Source organism: Sorex fumeus, unplaced genomic scaffold (assembly GCF_029834395.1).
Source record: "Sorex fumeus unplaced genomic scaffold, SorFum_2.1 ptg000034l, whole genome shotgun sequence".
NCBI classification, from domain to species: Eukaryota; Metazoa; Chordata; class Mammalia; order Eulipotyphla; family Soricidae; genus Sorex; species Sorex fumeus.
Window position 1 is genome coordinate 4,218,239 of NW_026606091.1, and position 19,744 is coordinate 4,237,982.

The following is a 19,744-nucleotide window of genomic DNA, read 5'->3' on the forward strand; positions in this document are numbered from 1 at the left end:
TGAGGAAGGCTTTTTGGAAACAAAAGGTCTGACTACAAATCCACTAAAGGTGTTTTAAAGGTTGGGTTGTCAGTAGCAACATGGAATGTAATAGATACAGTCCCTAAAAATGCAATCTGAGTGTAATTAAACATACCTAAAAAATAAAACCTAAGAACTCTTTTATTCAATGAGTAAAACACACAGAAATAGAGTCCGCCTTTCCAGAATTTCATGTGCAGGCACACACTCACTCCAATAATCCCCCAATTTACTGGATCCGGGCCCAGATTTGTCTGCATCCCATAATAGCAATCGATTTGCAAACACCAAGAGAAGCATAAATTACTAGGTAGAAATCAGCATGGCTTTGTGGAGAGAAAATTGTTGGATCAATTTAATTTCCATCTGTGATAGACGGACAGACTCTGCAGATAAGGAGGACGAGATCAATGCAGTCTGTGAATTTCCGATCCCACATTATTCCTCATCAATGCCACAGACAGAAACATGGCAGGCGATTCTGCTGTTAGGCAACATGCCTTTCCTAACTAACCCTGCTCTGCTCTGTTTTACTCACTTCTTTCCTCCATGTCCCCTCTGCATTTAGCTTTGTCATTTGCCCCATATTATTATACACTTACTTTCAGGTTGCTTTGTAATCTTCCTTTATTGGTTTTAGTATTTAACTTTTGTCTCCCCCACTAAATTGCATGCTCCTAAATAGAGGCAGAGATCCTGTCTACTCCTTTTGTGTCTTCCTCAGTGTGCCTGCCGTTCCTGGCTATGAATGCACAAAGATTTCAGGAAATGCTGGAGCAATGGATGGCTCAGATTCCTTAGCCTCTTTGCTTGCCTACAAAAGGCAATTTTGAACTTGGGAGTGAAATTCAACAAAATTTGTTAGGTGGCTACAGACAAGTCTCTGCTCTGAAACTTTGCATTGTACCTAAGCCAAGAGAAGGATCCAGTCTTAATTCAGCAAAAATAAAATAAAATAAAATAAACAAATAATAAAATGTATGCTTTTCTTAAAGCAGGGTTATTCTGTTCCTCCAAGACATGATTAGCACATTTGCAATTGCTGTTTCTACTATTAAATGTAAGGAAATATTGTTAGATTAGCTCTGTAATAAAACACAATCATTTATGTCTGCCCTTTGCCTCATGCCTGCTAATAAGATTTAATGCTTAGATCAGAATTTTGCTTTTATCCCACTTCCTTAACATTATTTCTTTTTGTCTCACAACATGAAATGTTAATAAATATGGTTAATGCTTTTCACTTTGTCCACCAATTGCTCTGATTTTTCAAAACAGAAGTAGAGTTGCAGGTGAGAGTTACTCCTTGCAGTGTGAATTCTGACCAGAGTCTCCTGTTAGACAGATTCAGAGAACTGGGTATTCTCTAAAAAGCTTGTCTTATCATCTCCTATAAATTCTAATACTTTTTCTGGAATTGAGTCAAGAGTCAGTGACTTATAACTTAGGAGATCAATCTTCTGTTTCTCCATTCCTGTAAAAGATGGTACAATATTGGCCATTTTCCAGGCATAGCGTATGATAGTTACATAAAAATGATAAATTATGTTATTTTGCTACAGTCTTAGCTTTATCGGCCTAGTGTTCCCCTGGGAAATACCCAAGTATTGATGCTATATCCCAGTTTAACTTTTCAAGTAACTAACATTTTGAAGAGTTCCTACTAATGCATATTAACATACCCACTAACCAAGGCCTTCCCATACTTCAGTTCTCCTTCAAAAGCCACATCACATTTATGATGGTCTAGACAGGTACCCATCCAGTTGACTAATGCTGCCTTTAAGATGATACAATATGAGCCAGGCTGAGATTGTCAGGGCTGTCAAACTTGTAAACTCTCCATGAGTATTTAACTGAATTAGCTTAAGAATGGCACAGAATACTTTCCTGACATCTACTTGCTAAAATTTGGGTCCTGTAGAGTAAAGAATGAAGACTTCTATTCCCAAGGAAGGATTCAGTTTAAACAATGGTGTTCAATTTAGGGGAAAAAAAATACTTTTTTATGCTGATTTCTCCTTTTTCCTCCTATTTCTAACATAACAAAATTATTTAATTAAAAAATTAGTAACATACCACAAGCAATTGAAAGTTCAAGAAAACCTTACATTTGAATCAGAGATTTGTTTTTAATAAGAACCCCACTTTCTAAAGTGATCTGATTTTAACCGCTACACAGAGGTAGATTTTTTCCCTCGGACCCCAAGATCTAAGGCCTCTGATGAATTAAAATCACATATGCTCGCGCCTCTAAATAGAAAAGAAGGCCTCCTCAAAGAGTAAGCAAGAAAACATTTACTTTTTGATGTTAGACTGTGAATTCTAACATTATAATCTGCTCTTAACACTTATGTCACCCAATATCAGTCACTTAATTCCAACTGCTGGAAAAGGAAGTAACCAGGGAGTCACAGTTGGCAAAGAAACCAAAAATGAACTGTTATTGTGGTTAACTTCAGAGAGTGAATTATTCAGACCACATCTAAAAGTCTCCCAATTCAGCATCTAGGTCAGATTACTCTGTACGCAAAGGTTTGAGTTCACCACTTCCATCATTTGCTCAAGCCCCACATATGTGTGTGCACTCAATATGTTAGAGTGAATCCTGGCTCTGCCCTCACCAGGAGTATCAATTTTGCAAAAGCATTTAACTCTTAGGACCTTTAAGTCTTGATCTTTAAAACTATAATAATAATAATAATAATAATAATATCTACACTTGTACTTCACTGAATCATCACAAATATTTTATCATATAGGGCTTCAAACATAGGTCAGATAGATACTATACAATTAATAAAATACACTGTTAAACACAGAGTCCACATCCAAAGAGTAATTACTATGTTTTACAGATTTCCAAGAAAGAACATGACTGAATTCTGTCCATCACAGTATAAGCACCTAAGCATGTCTGTGATAAATCAACTGAGCATCACTAAGTGTGTACCCTCCAGACTACTCTTAGATAAATGTCTTAGTCCTGTCAAATTCAAAAGACAGCAAATATCAGTCATTGACAACTAGCTTCTACAAGATTCAAATCTTTTAGGAACAAGGCTAGTGAAAATAGGACCCGTGAGTTGCCCCTTAGCAAGGGTCTTGAATTTAGAAGAAAGATTTCGAGGGGAGGAGAGACACCTCAAAATGGATCTGGGAGACAGAACTAAACCAGTCAGTCTTCACTTATTTCCTTCACATTTCATTTCCTCCTCTTTGATCTCAATCAGAATTTTCCACATTTTCTTGTCTTTTTCAGACTGGACTATATTTTACATTGTATACTCCTGAAAATGTCATATTCCCTTACTGTATTTTAAAACAAATAATATTGCTTCTTGGAGAAATATAGTTAATGATATTCTAACTTTAAAGATTCTGTAGGAGAAAAGCAAGTTTTCACCCCTCCATGATCTTTATCAATTTTTCACTGGCTCTTTCTTTTGTCTATTCTTTTGACTAATCTTTCATGGTTTTTCTAATACCTAAAATGTACCTAAGGAGTGACTTGGCTTCCCAAATAACCCCATTTTGCAGAAGATTCTGGCTTTTCCAACGTCACATGGCAACTATTAAAACACATGTTCTCTATGTGCACCACCCTTAACACAAACTGCCTCTCGAGTCATTGTGATGCAATCTTAAAATCATCCAAAACTAAATCATCTTCAATAGAATTAAATGTTCCTGGGAAATATAAACTCCCCTAACTTTCATCTTCCGTTCCATTTTTTATCGAATCATCCATCAAAAGCTTGATCAGAAATTTTAAATACTGCTTTTTTCTTCTTTCTACTTAAGTTGGATAGATATTATTATCATCATCATTGAACTGTTTTTTAAAATGAAATTTTAATAATGATCTGGTACAAGTCCCATAAATGTTTGTTAACTACATAAGATAATAAATAATGGCCTTTCAAATTTTTGGTACTGAGCACTTATGTTTCTGGTGTAAATTAATTTAACCCTCTAATGCAGCTGTGAAAAAAATTTGAATACCATAATGCAAGTATCAATTAAAATGCAGATAAATAAGATTTATGGAGCACATTTTGTACTTTATTTGTTGAAGTTTGAAAAACAATGGGTCCTCCATAAGTTCTTATTAAATTTATATTTAATTTTAGTAAGCTTTAACATATGTTAAAAAGAATAAAAAATACATTCTAAAACTCAGAGGCTGGTCAAGAGAAAAAATAGTTTATTATGATATGTGTTATTAAAATAGCACCTATTAAGAATGAACAATCAGTTATTCCATTCTTCCTAGTAAGGAATGGCAAGGGTGTGTCATGAAAAACATCATGTTGAGTCTTCAAAGCAACAGTAAGTAAGCAACCGTCTTGAGAAATAAGCAAAGTCTGTGCCTTTCTAATCTCTGCGAGATCTTTTTTTTAAAATAAACTGATTACCCACTTAACTTCTAAAATTCTTAAGTGTATTACAAATACTCCCTAGGGGAAAAGAAAACTATAAAAATCTAAAAAAAAATACTACAAAAATTTTGTATGTCATTCAAGTTACCTTGATCTGGCATCTAACAAAACTTTGTTGATACTTTAAGCCTTTTCGTTCCATGTATGTCACCTACACTTAATATCCCTAATTTTTTTTTATTTGGCCACCACTCTTTTTTTCTTAACCCTCCATGTTAAGGTCATCTCATTTAGTTTCTGAAGTCGTTTGAAGACAGAAATCCTGCTCTACTTAACCTAATCTTTGCTCTAGTACTTGACACGTTTGGTTTAGTAAACCAAATGACCAGAAAACAATTGATCCACAAACTGAAAATATGCACAAAAACAAGGCATGCCCCTCTGTCCATAGGCATACACTAACTAAAAGTCAAAGAACAAATTATTTGTGGCAAGAAAGGGAATGAGGCCCAGTTCTCGGTCGGGTCTCTGAAGGCACAGTTGCTTCTCTTGCCTCCTGAAGGGCTATTTGGAAATGGGAAGAAGTAATACAGGAGGAATGATTTTGAATCAGAAATTAATTTTGGGTTCTTTCCTCCACAGAGAAGGAACATTCAGTAAGAGTCAGGTGGCATTGCAAGCAGGAGAAGAAGCTTTTCATGATCTTTATAAATGAGGTGTCTTTCTACCTTTAGATGACTTTATCACAGTTTCTTTTATTTTCTGACACTAAAACTGGAATATCAACAGGAAAACCAAATGTAAGAATTATGCTTTTAATTTATAGTCCTTTCAGTCCAAAAAAGGAAGTAAACAAGGAGACTTGTCAATTCCTTCTAGTTCCAAAATTTCTATCATTTTACAACAATATAGCTTTTATATCAAGGAGTATGAGAAGAGTAAATGAAACCTGCACTGTAACCTGTTAAACTACAGATAGCCTTTTGCTAGAACTAAAATTAGTCATCATATGAAAAAAGGCCCCTTTGTCATATCCTTTTGCCTTAAGCAGGTAAAGAAATGACCCATTGTCATCTAAAGAATACCAAGACTTTTTTAAGGCTTAGAATAGCTCTTTCTTTCTCTCCAAAACATTATTAATTGCCAAAAAACCTAAAAGCCTATATTCTTATAAATTAAATGTATGTGAAAGAGTCACATAAAAAGAGCTAATTCGTGATACAAGAAACGAAAGCTTGAGAGAAGAGATAGAAAACATTTTTTTCTAACACACTATAAAATATAATGCCTTGTCTTACAAAAGATAAGAAAACAGTATACACCTTTTTAAAGGGAGCAGGAGAAAACTATTCTCCTGGGGCAAACTTCTCATCTCCTACTTTCAGCTGTCGACAGTGATGGCATGTCTTATCTGGGCATTTGTCTCTCTACTAGGGCTGATTAGCCTATGATTTATAGTGAGTTTGTCTTATGGAATCATGATTTTAGTTATATAAGTTGCCACCTTTCTTTCCAGCATTGTTAAAAACACTACAGCTTCAATTTAAGTCATGATCTTCTTTAGCTTCATCAAACTTATGATGCAAAACTATAGTCTACTCCTGTTTCTGTATTAAATATTTATTAAAGAAACCCAAGAAAATAGAAACTAAGTACTTTTCTCTCATCAGCGTGAAAATGTTTGGGAAAATGCTTACTTACTCTGGTGCTCTCTTTCCCTCTCTCCTTCTGTCTCTCTGTCTCTTCTCAATAGGACATTACATTAGATGGCATCCACTTCACTACCAAACTTGGCTAACAAGCTATCCATGAGAAGTGTTAACTCTGTCAATTTGTAAATGGAATCCTTGATATATTTTTTGCTGAATCTTCTCCGAAACACAATTCTCAGCAGGAAGAGAAATCAATCCTTTCAGAATACTTTCAGCTGAACCAAAATAATACTTGTGAAATATAACCTACTACATTTTTATAATGCCTTTTTGTCTATATTTCCCATTTAAAAGCTCATAACTTCAGATCTCTTTTTCTCTTGATCAATATTGAATTTAAAATACATGTTCAATATAGCAAAACTAGCAACTTCAAAGAAGCTAAGCTAAACTTCTTATAAAGTAACTTAATTCACTGAACAAAAATATAAATCAAGAGAATATATACGCAATGTAGCCTCTATTTCTTATTCCCATGCATTCTACTAGTCCCCTTATTAAAATTTCCTTTAAAAAATTCACCCGTCCCACATACACACCTTTTTTAGTTTAATTAACAGAAAGATTAGGTTCAAAACATTTTATTTCAATGATCGAAATAAAGATTTTGGCTTAACCCCCAAATTTGTCTATGAGGAATTAGCTGAAAATAACATGAGCACTGAAATTTATGAGAAAAAAATTACATACTCATAGGAGAGCAAATCAAAACTGTTCTAAGGAGCTATTATTGACTAACACAGACAGAAATATCTCTGCCTAGGTTAAACCTGATAACAACCTCTAACCAGAGATTTGCACTGCTACAGTAACTAGCATACCCCCCACCCCAACACACACATACAAATTAAAGCAGGGATAATCACATCTGACCTTTCTGGCCTACGATTAAGTTCAATAACTCTCTACTGATTCAGGGATTGAGTGAACCAAAGGTCACAACCAGGATCATCTACACTTTTGCTTTCAAAGTCTTTTAGTCTATAGAATGCAAAGACACCATACCGGTCACTGTCCAGACTGCTAACTTTCTGTAGTGTGTTTTCAATTAAATAAATAAAATGTGGTAATTAAACCAAGATTTCGTAATATGTTTTTGATTTGTAATCTCATTTAAATTAATTAACTGACTCAATCCTTGTTTAGTTTTTAAACTGGCCTAGTTAGAAAAAGAGTCCCTGGGAGCAAATCCAGTTTTCTATCTTTAAAAATAAGGCAAAGCAATCTGGCACACAGAAATAAAAAAAAAAATTTTAATGCACCAGCAAAATATAAATACAGAGGCAAGGGTGTTGGTATGGGGGGGAGGTGGGGAGAAGTTTTATAGCGTGATTTTGACTAAAAAAGTTCTCGCTATAGAGAGAAATAAACCAAAACATTATTTATTCAAAACATTTCTTTTCCAATTTTATGAAGATTGCATGTTTGTTGGAAGCAAAAATACTTCCAGCTGTATTTTAAGTTTTTGAAGAGAGTTGCAAGATTTATAATTTTTCATAAATGTTGCACATATCTCATATTATTAGACAAACACACCAATGCACACTTTAAGAAACAATTTGCCATTGCACTCTGCCACATAAAAACAATGAAGGACTTTTCAAACCCCAGCCAGATCAAGTAGGAAAAGATGAGACGCATGCTCTACCTTACCCATCTGGGAAACATTGCGGATTTCAGCTATACTATACAATATTTTTTTCTTGGAAATCAAGAAAGCTGCATTTTATAGCAAGGTATGTAGTGCAAAGAGAATGTTGGTGAAATATAAATCTGGAAATGAAAACCAGAATGTCATCAGACTCAAGAACATAATTATGGGTGCAAATTAAAATCAATGCAAAATTTTAACAAAACCAAATGCAACATTTATGATCCTATTAGTCTTAAATTTTCTCTTAAAAGGAAAAGAAGGGAAAGCAAATGCTGTTCTATCTCCAGAGTCCAGGATAGCAATTGTTACACTGCGAGGCACAGACGTATTTATCCTCTCTATTAGTTCCTGGGGTCTTCACGCATTATTCTAAATCCTGCACATACCACATTCCTATGTACACATGGCCTTTTTGTGCTATGTCATTTCATGCATTTGCCCAAAACTTAATATAATATTGTATATCTAGATTAAGTCCAGACTTAAGACTTTCTAATATTTCACTGGCAATCTTTCTTCTCAAGGAGCAGAAAATGTTTTTTCAAAGCTGTGGAGAGAGGCAGCGCTCCTGGGTTCCATTCAGTAACTGCCAACCACTTGTACTCTGACCCTAAGCAAAATACTTCATGCCTGAATTAGTTTTCATTTTGTCCACTCTCTTAAAACTGGATTAGGGGAAAGGTAAAGGTTTTTAGCCTTAGTTATTTCCAACAGGATTAGAATTAACAGGATGGGAGGAGTACTTAATACAAATGTGAAAATAAGGATTTGTTGAGTGAGGACATAATTTTTATATTTAACTTTTAAGATCCTCATTTCCCCAAAACCACCTATTTTTCACTCAGTATATTCTTTTTAAAATACTGACAACACAGATAATTAAACAACTGGTTCCATGTACAGCTCTCCTGATGAACTGTAAAATACGTGAGGTCCAGAAATATGTTAGTTTTATATACATCCTGGTATAATTCCTGGCACATAGTAGATTCTCAGCCAATACTTGCTGAACAAATAACCACTACTCACAATGAACAAGCTATAGAAAGCGTGAAAAACTGAAAGCACTTATCAACTTCCCTGAACAAATCTCCAGTAATGTTCATTTTTGTTTATTGGTTGATTATTATCAACACACATTCTAATTTTGAAGGTTTTAAACCTCTTTCACAAATATAAAACCAGCAATATGCTCAATAACCAAAAAGTTACAGCCTCATTTTTGCAGTGCTAAATTTATAAAAAAGAAGTTTTCATTTGAAGGGATTTTTCCCTTTAAGTTTAGGTAAAAAGACACTGTCAAATTAGTTTTAAATTTGTTATGCTTAAATAATTATTGGAACTTATGGAAATGAAATCAGATAGTTTTATATGCTCTACTATTTATATATAATTAATAACTTGCCCTGCTCTTTCTTTTTTAAGTTATAGCTCATAAATCAATGATGTTATATCATAAAAAGGTACATATTGAATCCAAAGGTGAATAATAATTAGAATAAAAGAATGGGACAAAACTAATAAATTTTTCTAATAAATCAGATTTGTGTGTCAGATGTTCATTGCTGCTGTTGTTTATAAAATAACTATCATAATATTGGGAGAAAAAATCAGAGAAGTCACTTGGTGAAACAGGAAGCTTGCTGATGTGGCAGATAATGGTATTAAATTTCCTAACACGGTTCCTTGATAAGTGGTTCAAAGAACTTCTGTTCTCATGTTTTCAGAGCAAAAGCTAATTTACCAGGAATAAAACTTCTTGAATAATACATCATGTGAATGAACATTTTAGAAAAAAAGGATAAAACGAGGAAACAAATAAGGAGACAGTAGCTTCCTCCTTCAAGTGAAAGCTACAAATGAAAGAAAAGTGAATGAAATAAAATAAAAGTCAGGAAAAGCTAATGGTATTTTTCCTCCTTTTATTTATTTATTTATTTTTGGTTTTAGTAATGCTGGAGATGGCATTGGGAACTCACAAATGCAAGGCATGTGCTCTGCTGCTGTTCCTGATTCTCTTTATTTGTTTTTAAATGGAGAGGATGAGAATTATTCTAATAGCTGGAATAATATGATGGAAGGATCTAAAAAGTTTGCAATAAAAATATTTTTATAATTTTATGGAGTAATATTTTTTCAAATGGTCACCATAAAACATAGATAAAAATACATTCAATTTTACACAGAATAATGAATAGCTTAGTAGGTCTACCACAATGTCCACTATTGATTATTATGGATTATTATGGCCATAAATGAAATCAGAAAAAATGATGAGAGACATATTCACTTGCTATATTCATTTCATGTGTATTATTTTGGGGCCATATGCAATAGTGCTCAGGGTTAGTCCTGGCTAGTTTTCAAGAACTATCCTTGGTGATGCTCAGGAGACCATATGATACTGGAAACTGAAAATACAAAGCATGAACACCAGTCCTTTGGACTATCTCCCAGCACCTATACTATTGTTGAGGAAAGGAATTAAGGACTGGGAAAATAATTCAAAGGCCTAACACATATTTGCATGTGGAGAACTTGGGTCCGATCCCTGGCACCACATAATCCTTCAAGCATGGCCAGTAGTGACCCCCATAAGTACCAAGTCAGGAGGGGCCCCCACAAATGTAGGGTATGGCCCAAAACAATCCCCATTCAATAAAAACCTCAAGGAAGTCAAGAATATTAGGGTGCAGAGCTCTGTACCATGTGCTCAAATTTCCTTCTATTTTGTCATTTTACTCAGTTTATCTTTAATAGAGATTCAAATCGACTCCTTATGAGTCAAAAATCTCAAAGCTAAATCTAGAGTATGAAAAAGAGCATAATGTCTGCATAATATCCCATCCATATGTCTTAACCCTGAATGGTATCAAACCTATGTAATTTTATACATGAAATGATTTCCAGATGTGACACAATTTTAACACAGACCAACATCAAGCTTTTTACTGGAGAATCATCTCCTGTGATCATAAAGATTATTTTCACTGCACATAACACTACACATGGCTAATGTTCAATTTTCCAAATTGATTATTATGCTGCCATTTCAAAACTGACATTGCCTTCCAATCATAAAACAAACTGCGTCGCATATCCAACTTCTTCAATAATCACACACACACACACACACACACACACACACACACACACACACAAAGACAAGAAACCACATCCTTATTTTTATGTTATGCTTATTGCTGGATCCCAAAAACAGTTCATCTTTTCCTCCCTCATCCTTGTTATTCCCAAAGGACAGTAAAGGTTGCCCATTAATTCTTTATCAGAGCTTTGCCCTGAGAACAATTGAGTCTGTCCCCTGCTGTTTTGTTTCTAAAGATTACTTCTAGCTAGAGAAGATCAATGCATCCTATAATTTAAAAAAAAATGTATGTTCAAATTAGGAAATTAACCAATAATACCATTCAAGAAGAAATTTCAGAAGTATCTAACCACATAATGAAAATACATAAATTAAAATTCTAGAGTAGCACTGTGGCACTGCCCTCCCATTGTTCATTGATTCGCTCGAGCAGGCACCAGTAATGTCTCCATTGTGAGACTTGTTGTTACTGTTTTTGGCATATCGAATACACTACGGGGAGCTTGCAAGGCTCTGCCATACAGGCGGGATACTCTCGGTAGCTTGCCAGGCTCTTTGAAAGAGGTGGAGGAATCAAACCTGGGTCGGGCACGTGCAAGGCAAACACCCTACCTGCTGTGCTATAAAATCAGTAACTTGGCAGTGAGAAAAGGTGGTGTAATAAAGGTTCGAGGTAATGTTATAAAAATTTAATCCATCCCACAAATTAATGCTAGGAATCTGGCTCAGCAGTGCTGTGCCCCTACTCCACCCCAAAATCGGAATGACCATAGAATGGCAACTTGTCCTTAAAGCCTTTTTTCTACTCTTTTTCTACAAACTGCATTTCCAGCTCTGTTCACAATTTTTTTTCTTACTAGCTCCAACCAACAAGAGGTACAAGTCGGAAATTTGGAGAACAAGGGAAAAAAGAAAAAGTGGAGGTGTTCCCGCCCATCCTTCCACTCTGCTTCTCTGAGATCTCCACTGTGTGCTTGCTTCCAGCAGACTAACTCCCTCTGTGGCCCCCAGGTCACCCAGACAGCTCCAGTCACAGAACACCAACTTCTCTCCTTCCCCTTCCAGGTCATAGTGGCATGAGTTCCTGTAAATGCTAATGCTTAGGCTGCCTTCCTGCCACTTGACTTTTTAGCTGTTTTAATATCATTGTAACTACCTCTCCCCATGAAATTCTTTCTGTTGGCATGCTGTTAGGAGTCCTATTTTTCTGGACCCTGACAGATAAATGTACTCTTTGAAGTCTAACTTATTCATCACTCAAGAAAGAATGTCAGGTAATAGAGATAACAGTGGGAAGCTTTACCAAATATGATATCATTTAGAATATGAATAAAGTTCATGTATTTGTGTGATTTTCATTCAAAAAGTAAAAAGCACTGCCACCACACACTACTAAGTGCGAAACCCTATATCTCGAAGTGTTTTGTAATGCATGGTATCTGCACACAAAGATAATCACCTTTTAAAAAGATTAGATTTTTCATGCCAAGCACTAAATACATCTTTATCAGTATATCTTCTAATAATACTACTCCTCGGTCCAGAATTTCTATTTTCTTCTTTTCACCATCTCCTAGTTAATCCTCTATCCAAATTCTGACAGTAGCACAGTAGCTGTGTTTTTCTCTAGCATGTGATCTCCTACAAACATAACATTATGTTTCTTCACTAAATCAATTATGAGTCTGCTAATACTTATAGAATACTGTATATGTGTTTATCTCATGACACAACTCCAACTCTTTATTGGCAGTCTAAATGACCACCATGACCACCAGACTCAGGTGGAAGTAAGCAAAAAATTATCTGAAATATACCCCAATATATAATATCATAAGAACAGTAGGCATGTTTGAAAGAAAGATAATTTCAACATTACTGCTTTCTGTAGGAAATAGTTCAGAAGACTTCACTGACAATGAGCATGACCTTTCACATAGGAAAGGTCACGAGAATAGATAAGATATATTTTCTTCTATCAAAACTGTATGATCTATGATGTTTCACTATAATACTCTGCAGAAGAGAGTAAATATATCAATGTTGATGTACATCAGGAAGTGTGTGAACTCATAACATCCAAGTTTTCTGACCATGAATGCAAACAGCTGCAACACATTTATCCTGTCACAGAGTGCGAGGTGCCTGTCTCCAAGAGGGAAGTGACATCATGAAAACCATACAGTGGCCAGCTACTTGTTGCCAACAATTTCTGGTGGATCTGATGAACCCAAGAGCATGGTGGGTACACCAACTACCAGCAGCATACTGAATTACAATGCTCCTGTTTCTTCTCTGGTCTTTTAAACCCTCCAATCCCTCTCCACAGTTTTATTTCTTGTCATCTTAGCTTGGAATATTTTCTCCCTTGGACTATTCAAATATCATATGAATACTGCTTCAACTAAAAATCACTATTATTAATTCCTTAAAACCTAAGTATGAGAAGTCAGCAGATAGTATAGGAGTTAAGGTAGTTGCCTTGCACATAGCCAAAAATAGGGTGTGTGTACAAAAATGTGGAAATCTCTGGGACAACAGATGGTTCCCTGAGCACAACCAAGGGCGATCCCTGAATACTGAGCTAGGAATAAGCCCTGAGCAAACAACCAAAGACCTAAGAATGAAATCTATCTGTCAATCTGTATCAAAACAAAAGTTACTACATATGCATATGTATTAAATTTTAAAATGGGTTATAGTTTAAATAAAGATAATCATGAGGAACAGTCAGGAAACAAAACAAAACAAAAGATTTTCCACATTTTTGTACACACAGCCTATTTTTATAAGGGTCATACCAGGCAGTTCTGGGGAAGGGAACATTCACTGTTGGGGATCAAACTTAGGGTGTCACACGTGCTAAGTATGTGCTTAAGCCATATCCACATTCCCCTTTTGTTTCCAGTATGGATATGTATTTATTTGTTTCCAGTAAGGATGTATTCTATGGACAACCCAAGAGATAATTACTATAATACACAGTATACACCGTGCACAGATATTTAAAGCCATGGTCTAATGCTGAGACCACAATACTTGAAACTATCCTTGAATTTCTCAGCTAATGAGAAATGAAGGCTAGGAAGCCTGATGCCAGATAAAACAATAAATCTAAATTTTAGCCAGATAACCCATAGTGCTACAGAGGCGTGTGGATTTGGTGATTTGAGAACTATGACACAGACACGCAAAGCTCTCAGAGTCAGACTTACACAAATGATACTAAATTAGCACAGCGGTAGGGCGTTTGCCTTGCACGCAGCCAACATGGCCGACCTGAGTTCGATTCCTCCACCCCTCTCGGAGAGCCCGGCAAGCTACCGAGAGTATCTCGCCCGCACGGCAGAGCCTGGCAAGCTCCCAGTGACGTATTCGATATGCCAAACACAGTAACAACAAAGTCTCCAATGGAGACGTTACTGGGCCCGCTCAAGCAAATCGATGATCAACGGGAGGGCCTTTAGGCAGATAACTAAAAGAATGGCAGATGTAACAGACCCAGAAATAGGCTTAAAGAGGTACCATCCAAGAATAAATCTCCACTTTCAAATGATATATTTGAAGATTAGATCAAAAACCAATGAAACACAAAATTTCTGTTCACTTACAAATGTTATAGAATATATAATAACATTCTGATAGCTTATAGGCAAATATTTCTTTAAATATTTTGTTTTTGTAGAGGTGACATGGTTATAATAATGTTAATGTCTATGCTTTTGGTGAACAAAATGACTATCTCACAGTAATCAAAGTATCAACATCCCCCACCACTGTCCTATAATGTCTACTAACACCCCTTCCCTACCCCCAAACCCTACCTATACAAACACACACACACGCACACACAAAACACACACACACACACACACACACATACACACACACAGGAACTTCAGTTTTGTTTTCAAAGTCCAAATGTTTGTTTCCAGCGATACTATCCATTCTTTTAACAAATGCTTATATATTTTTTGATGCTTAAGTGGTTCATACCACCTCAACTCACTTTCTATCTTCCCTTATCTCCTTGCTCTCTATCTCTTCTCTTATCACTCATCTTCTCTACCCCTCCTATGCTGCTTCCTCTCATAATCACCTTAAGCATCTGCAGAATGTATTAATTCCTGTCCTAAAAGGAAAACGTCTTGTCCTAAGCCTATATAAGTCTTAGCTTTTTGACTGAGAATGCCAATGTATGCACCAAAAAGGGCTAACTGTTGTCTCTCTGTCCAAGATTTGAACTTATGCCATTCCTTTACATTTAGTCATAGAACCAATGAGCAACAGAAGAACTCAAGGATTCCTACTATAGCTAAATTAAGAATGGCAACCAGCTAATAAGTCAACAAGTTTTTATATTCCAGGTTCTATCACCAAGTTGCAAATCTCTGTCCTGTGCTTCTTTTTGTGATGTAGTATAAGACATGAAATAAAGAATAATGATTCTTTAAAATACATACTTATCATTTTACATCTTGTTGACAAAACACATGACTTTTTAGCAAGTTCTCTAAGGAATACTTTAATGAAGTGAAGATGGGGTTTAAAAATTGAGCTAATTTTGCAAAGATGTGAGACAAAAATCTTCTCCTAAAAATGGTGATTTCTGGCTTTTCTATTTTCTTGAAAACATAAGCTATACAGGAAAAGACATTATTTTATGCTTAATCTTTCTCATTTATTTACTTAGGTTGGTTTATCTAGTGGTGCAGTGACTGCAGTGAAGTCAGGAGTCCAAACTCAACCTGACTCTAGGCTACACTACACTAGATGACATGTCTAAAGCTTTGTCCTCACATTAGATCACCATTCAAAATGACCCTGAATCTTTACAATGGCAACAGTGCTCAGCTTTCTTGTCCCTGAACAGGAATTCGACTGTTGACAGTTTGTGTATGTATGTCATACCATGAAGAATTAAATGCAATAGACAAAAATAAAAAAATAAGAAAGAAAAGAAAAGAAGTCATGGATGCTGGGAATCGAACCCGGGTCAGCCGTGTGCAAGGCAAACGCCCTACCCGCTGTGCTATCTCTCCAACCCCTAGAAATTATTTTTTTTAAATAATAACAACCTTCCACTGAAAAAGAAATGGATAACAACAAAGTCGTGACTCTAAGTTCTTTACCGCTATAACCCAGCAATTACCAAAATTGGGATAAATGAGCAGATATATTCTAGTCAATTGCTGGAGAAAAGCTTCACCTCCAGCCCTGGCCATGCTAAACGTACTCCTAAAAGATGCATATTTTCTTTCTAAGTTATTTTAGAAGCAGGATCAGAGTAGTTGAACTCTATTTCCTGTTCACTGTTTACCTGGATTCATTTTCAGTTTAGCATTCATTAGGCATTAAGACACAACAAGAGGTGCAGTGATGATGAGATAAAGTCTCAAGGCCATTACTCTTCCCTGGAGACTGAAAGGGAGGATCTAGGGTAAGTGGAAGATAGCTTCTCTTACTTGGTTAAAAGGAAGAACAGGAACTCACCCTAGCACTTTGAAAATCTAGGAGAGCTTTAACCACAAGTATCTATATTTTGCTTAACTTCTTTTTTCTCATTGAAAAAAGACCTAATCAAATTGGGGCATTTTTACTTTCTCAGCTTACCAGTGTAGGAGAAGAAAATCCAGTTCAAGGGAAGGAATGCTGCTGCCACTTATAACTGTCCCCAAGACCAGTACACTGGACACTTGAGGAGTCAACAGCCCCACCCCCAAATACACCATCATCAACCACAGCCAAACAATAGTAATTAAGAACATCAAGGTAATCCTGTCGCCTCCCCAGAGAATGTGTCCTCCAAGACTCTTTGAAATCAGCCTGGAAGATTAGTAGCAATTTTACTCCCAATTCTCCTATTCCCACAAAAAATAATAATAACAGACTAAATTTATCACAGCCAGTCACAAAACTATGGGGGCTTATAACATCAAAACCTTTACAAACAAAAGTCTATTTGGCTGCACTTATTGCCAGGTGGTTTATTTAGCTTTGAAAAACTGTAATATTCCACTTCATTTACCTGTTGAGTTTATTATCAGTCTCATGGAATTCTTTAAAAATTACGGAGCGCTTTAAAGACACATGTATTACTTCATTTATAAGCATAATACATTCTTCCATTATTCTTTCGTTAAAGATCAAAATGAATGATTGTTTGGGCCAATACAATTTTGAAAACTCCATATAATCTATGACAGAACAATTAGATAATGCAAGAAGACTCTTTTCTTCTATTTGTACCAAGTAATAATGGCAGAAGCAATATCTTCACCATTTTCAAAGCACTTTTACCCACATTATTTTGCCATCCTAAAAATGACTGTGCTTTATTCTCATCTTTTACAATTGCCTAAAGGGAAAAAAATCAACAACCATAGCTTGATAACTTGCAGAGTAACAAGAAACCCTGATATTTCATTGTAGTTCCCCTACCGACTTCCTTGGTGACCTCTGGGATGTCACATAACCTCTCTCCCTCTCAAACACCCATCTCCAAATGAATTGTAATAAAACTTTCTTATTCCAGCCCACTGGGGTATTAGAACAATGAATCTGATAGGACGTCTCTGACTTACTTTGATCTCTATAGGGAAAGTTGCCATAAAAATAAAGACATTGTTGTTATTATTGTAATTGAGTTATTTGCAAATGGAGCTTCTTGATGGAGCCCAGTCCTCAGACACAGAGAAAATTCTGCCAGTCCTCTAGGGTGCAGTTGTCTCCTGGCAATTACACCCATAACCACATTTCCTATTACTGTTAAAAAAGACGATAGTTCAAGGGGAGGCAAAGGAGGAGTTTAAAAAAATATGTACCATTTCTTTTCAATGTAAGATGATGAAGCTGCACATTTGGAACCAAAGGCTCTAGGTAAATGATGACAGAACATGTGTTCCAAATCAGCATAATGTCCGTTAGTCATGTCAGAAAGGCAGAGGTGTCCCTGAGGCTGTAGCTTTTCAGCAAATTTTGGAACTGATTTAGGAAAAATAAATGGTACAATTAGAAAGGTAACTTGGGTCCAGCTCTAGGAATGCTATGAAACAATGAGGAAAAAAAAGTTCAAGGCTACAAGGCAGATGCAAGGTACACAAGGCACAAAGGGAAACAAAACAGAGTTTAGGAATGAAACACTATAGACCATTTTGAATTAAAAATCCAGAACACTGGAGCTATGTTGAACTTTCCTGGAGTCCACAGGTAGAACATATAGTCTCCTCTTTTGAACACTATGAGGAAAATTCATAGGTTGTTCAATTTTAGGTACTTCTAGGGCCCCTCTTCCTCAACCAGACTTTTCACAGTAAAGAATGAAATGAATTTACATTAGAAAACAGTAGACACCCAATTTTCTTTTTTATTTTTGGCCACACCCAAAGGTTCTCAAGGCATACTCCTGGCTCTGTGCCCAGCAATCACTCCTTGAGGCGTTCAGGGGACCATTGGGGTGCTGGGGATTAGACCCAGTTAAACTGAAGACAAGGTAAGAGGACTACAACTATACTTTCACTCTAGCCGCAATCCATTTTCCATTTATGACAGATATTCCCGACACTCATCACACTGCCCAACTCCAAGACGCATCTCTCTGGGTAGGGAAACACCCCCTACAGTTGTTCTATGGAGAACTTCTGAAGGCCATATATCTTAGAGATACTCCTACCATAAACATTAAAACAAGATTAAAATAAGAAATAATTATTTGGATAGTCTCTTATTAGTCATTCTTTTTTTTTTCAAATTTTTAACGTCCTGAAATTTACTTACTGCCACTGATGGTGGTAGATCACATATAATCTCAAAATTCAAATTAAGCACCAGGTATTTCAAAGCTCAGTTTCAAACCACAAAGTTTAATGAGCGTCCAAGTCAGTCATTTGAGAGGCCTGTTAAAATGCTGATCCTTCTGCCTCCCCCTCAATAGCTATGACTCATACAGAAGTACTGGGGCCAAGAGGGGGCACTTGCAGTACCATCCCCCCAGGTTAACTCTCTTGGGCACTGTTCTCAGACTGTGTACAAGGCTGCTGGCTCTCAGACACCAAACTGGAAGGCAAAAAAAATGTAGTATGTGACTAGAGAGTCCTGAAAAAAAAAAAAAAGAAATGTGGTCCTCACGCCAAGACCAATCTCCACTTTTCTTTCTCGCCCTGCCATGTGATGCAGCATGAGCAAGCTTCAGCCAAAAATCACATGTGTATAGTGAATCCTAAAAAGCAAACTCAATCCAAATCCACATTGAACCATTCTGAACTCTATCACACTTCACAGAGCTTTAAATAGCATTCGACTCGAAACATCATACCCTGACGGGCCAGAGGATTCTTCGGGTTCTATTGCTCTATCCAAGTGATCCAAAGTGACCTCAGTTTCCACTCTGCATGCTCATTTGAACACTTTTCTCCCAGTAGAACACAGAAGGATTAAAAAGAAAACACAAACATTGGCACAGGTGACTTGAGGTTGCTTGACCTTTCCGAAGGAAGAGTTTGGCAATGTTGACTTGGCAGCTCCCTGGAAGGCAAGGCCAGTACACAAAGAGGAAGACAGGAAGCCGGGAGCTGGCCATGTGTCCTTGGCAGGCAGCAGTGCGGTAGGGTGAACCACCTTGTCGCTGCCAAACCAGAAACAGTGGGGAAAGCCCAGCTAATTGGCAAGTCACAGCTGGCTGCAGTGTACATCCTCCGCTTTAAATGCCTGATAAAGTTAAACGGTATGCCAGACCCTAATCTACTTAAACAGGATCCAACTTTACTTTTGGAAACTTAATTTGCTGCTGTTGGTGTGGTGCTTCCTTGAGGAAGTGGTGAAGCACCATCCTAGGGCAGCAAGGGCTGGAGAGAGAAAACAGAGTGAAGAG

At 36.4% G+C, this 19,744-nt stretch overlaps 1 protein-coding gene across 4 annotated transcripts in view; it reads right to left on the minus strand.

The window, feature by feature from the left end:
• Positions 1-19,744, minus strand: part of NFIB (nuclear factor I B) — a 250,217-nt gene that overhangs the window by 109,968 nt on the left and 120,505 nt on the right. The gene's annotated exons all lie outside the window — the stretch shown is intronic.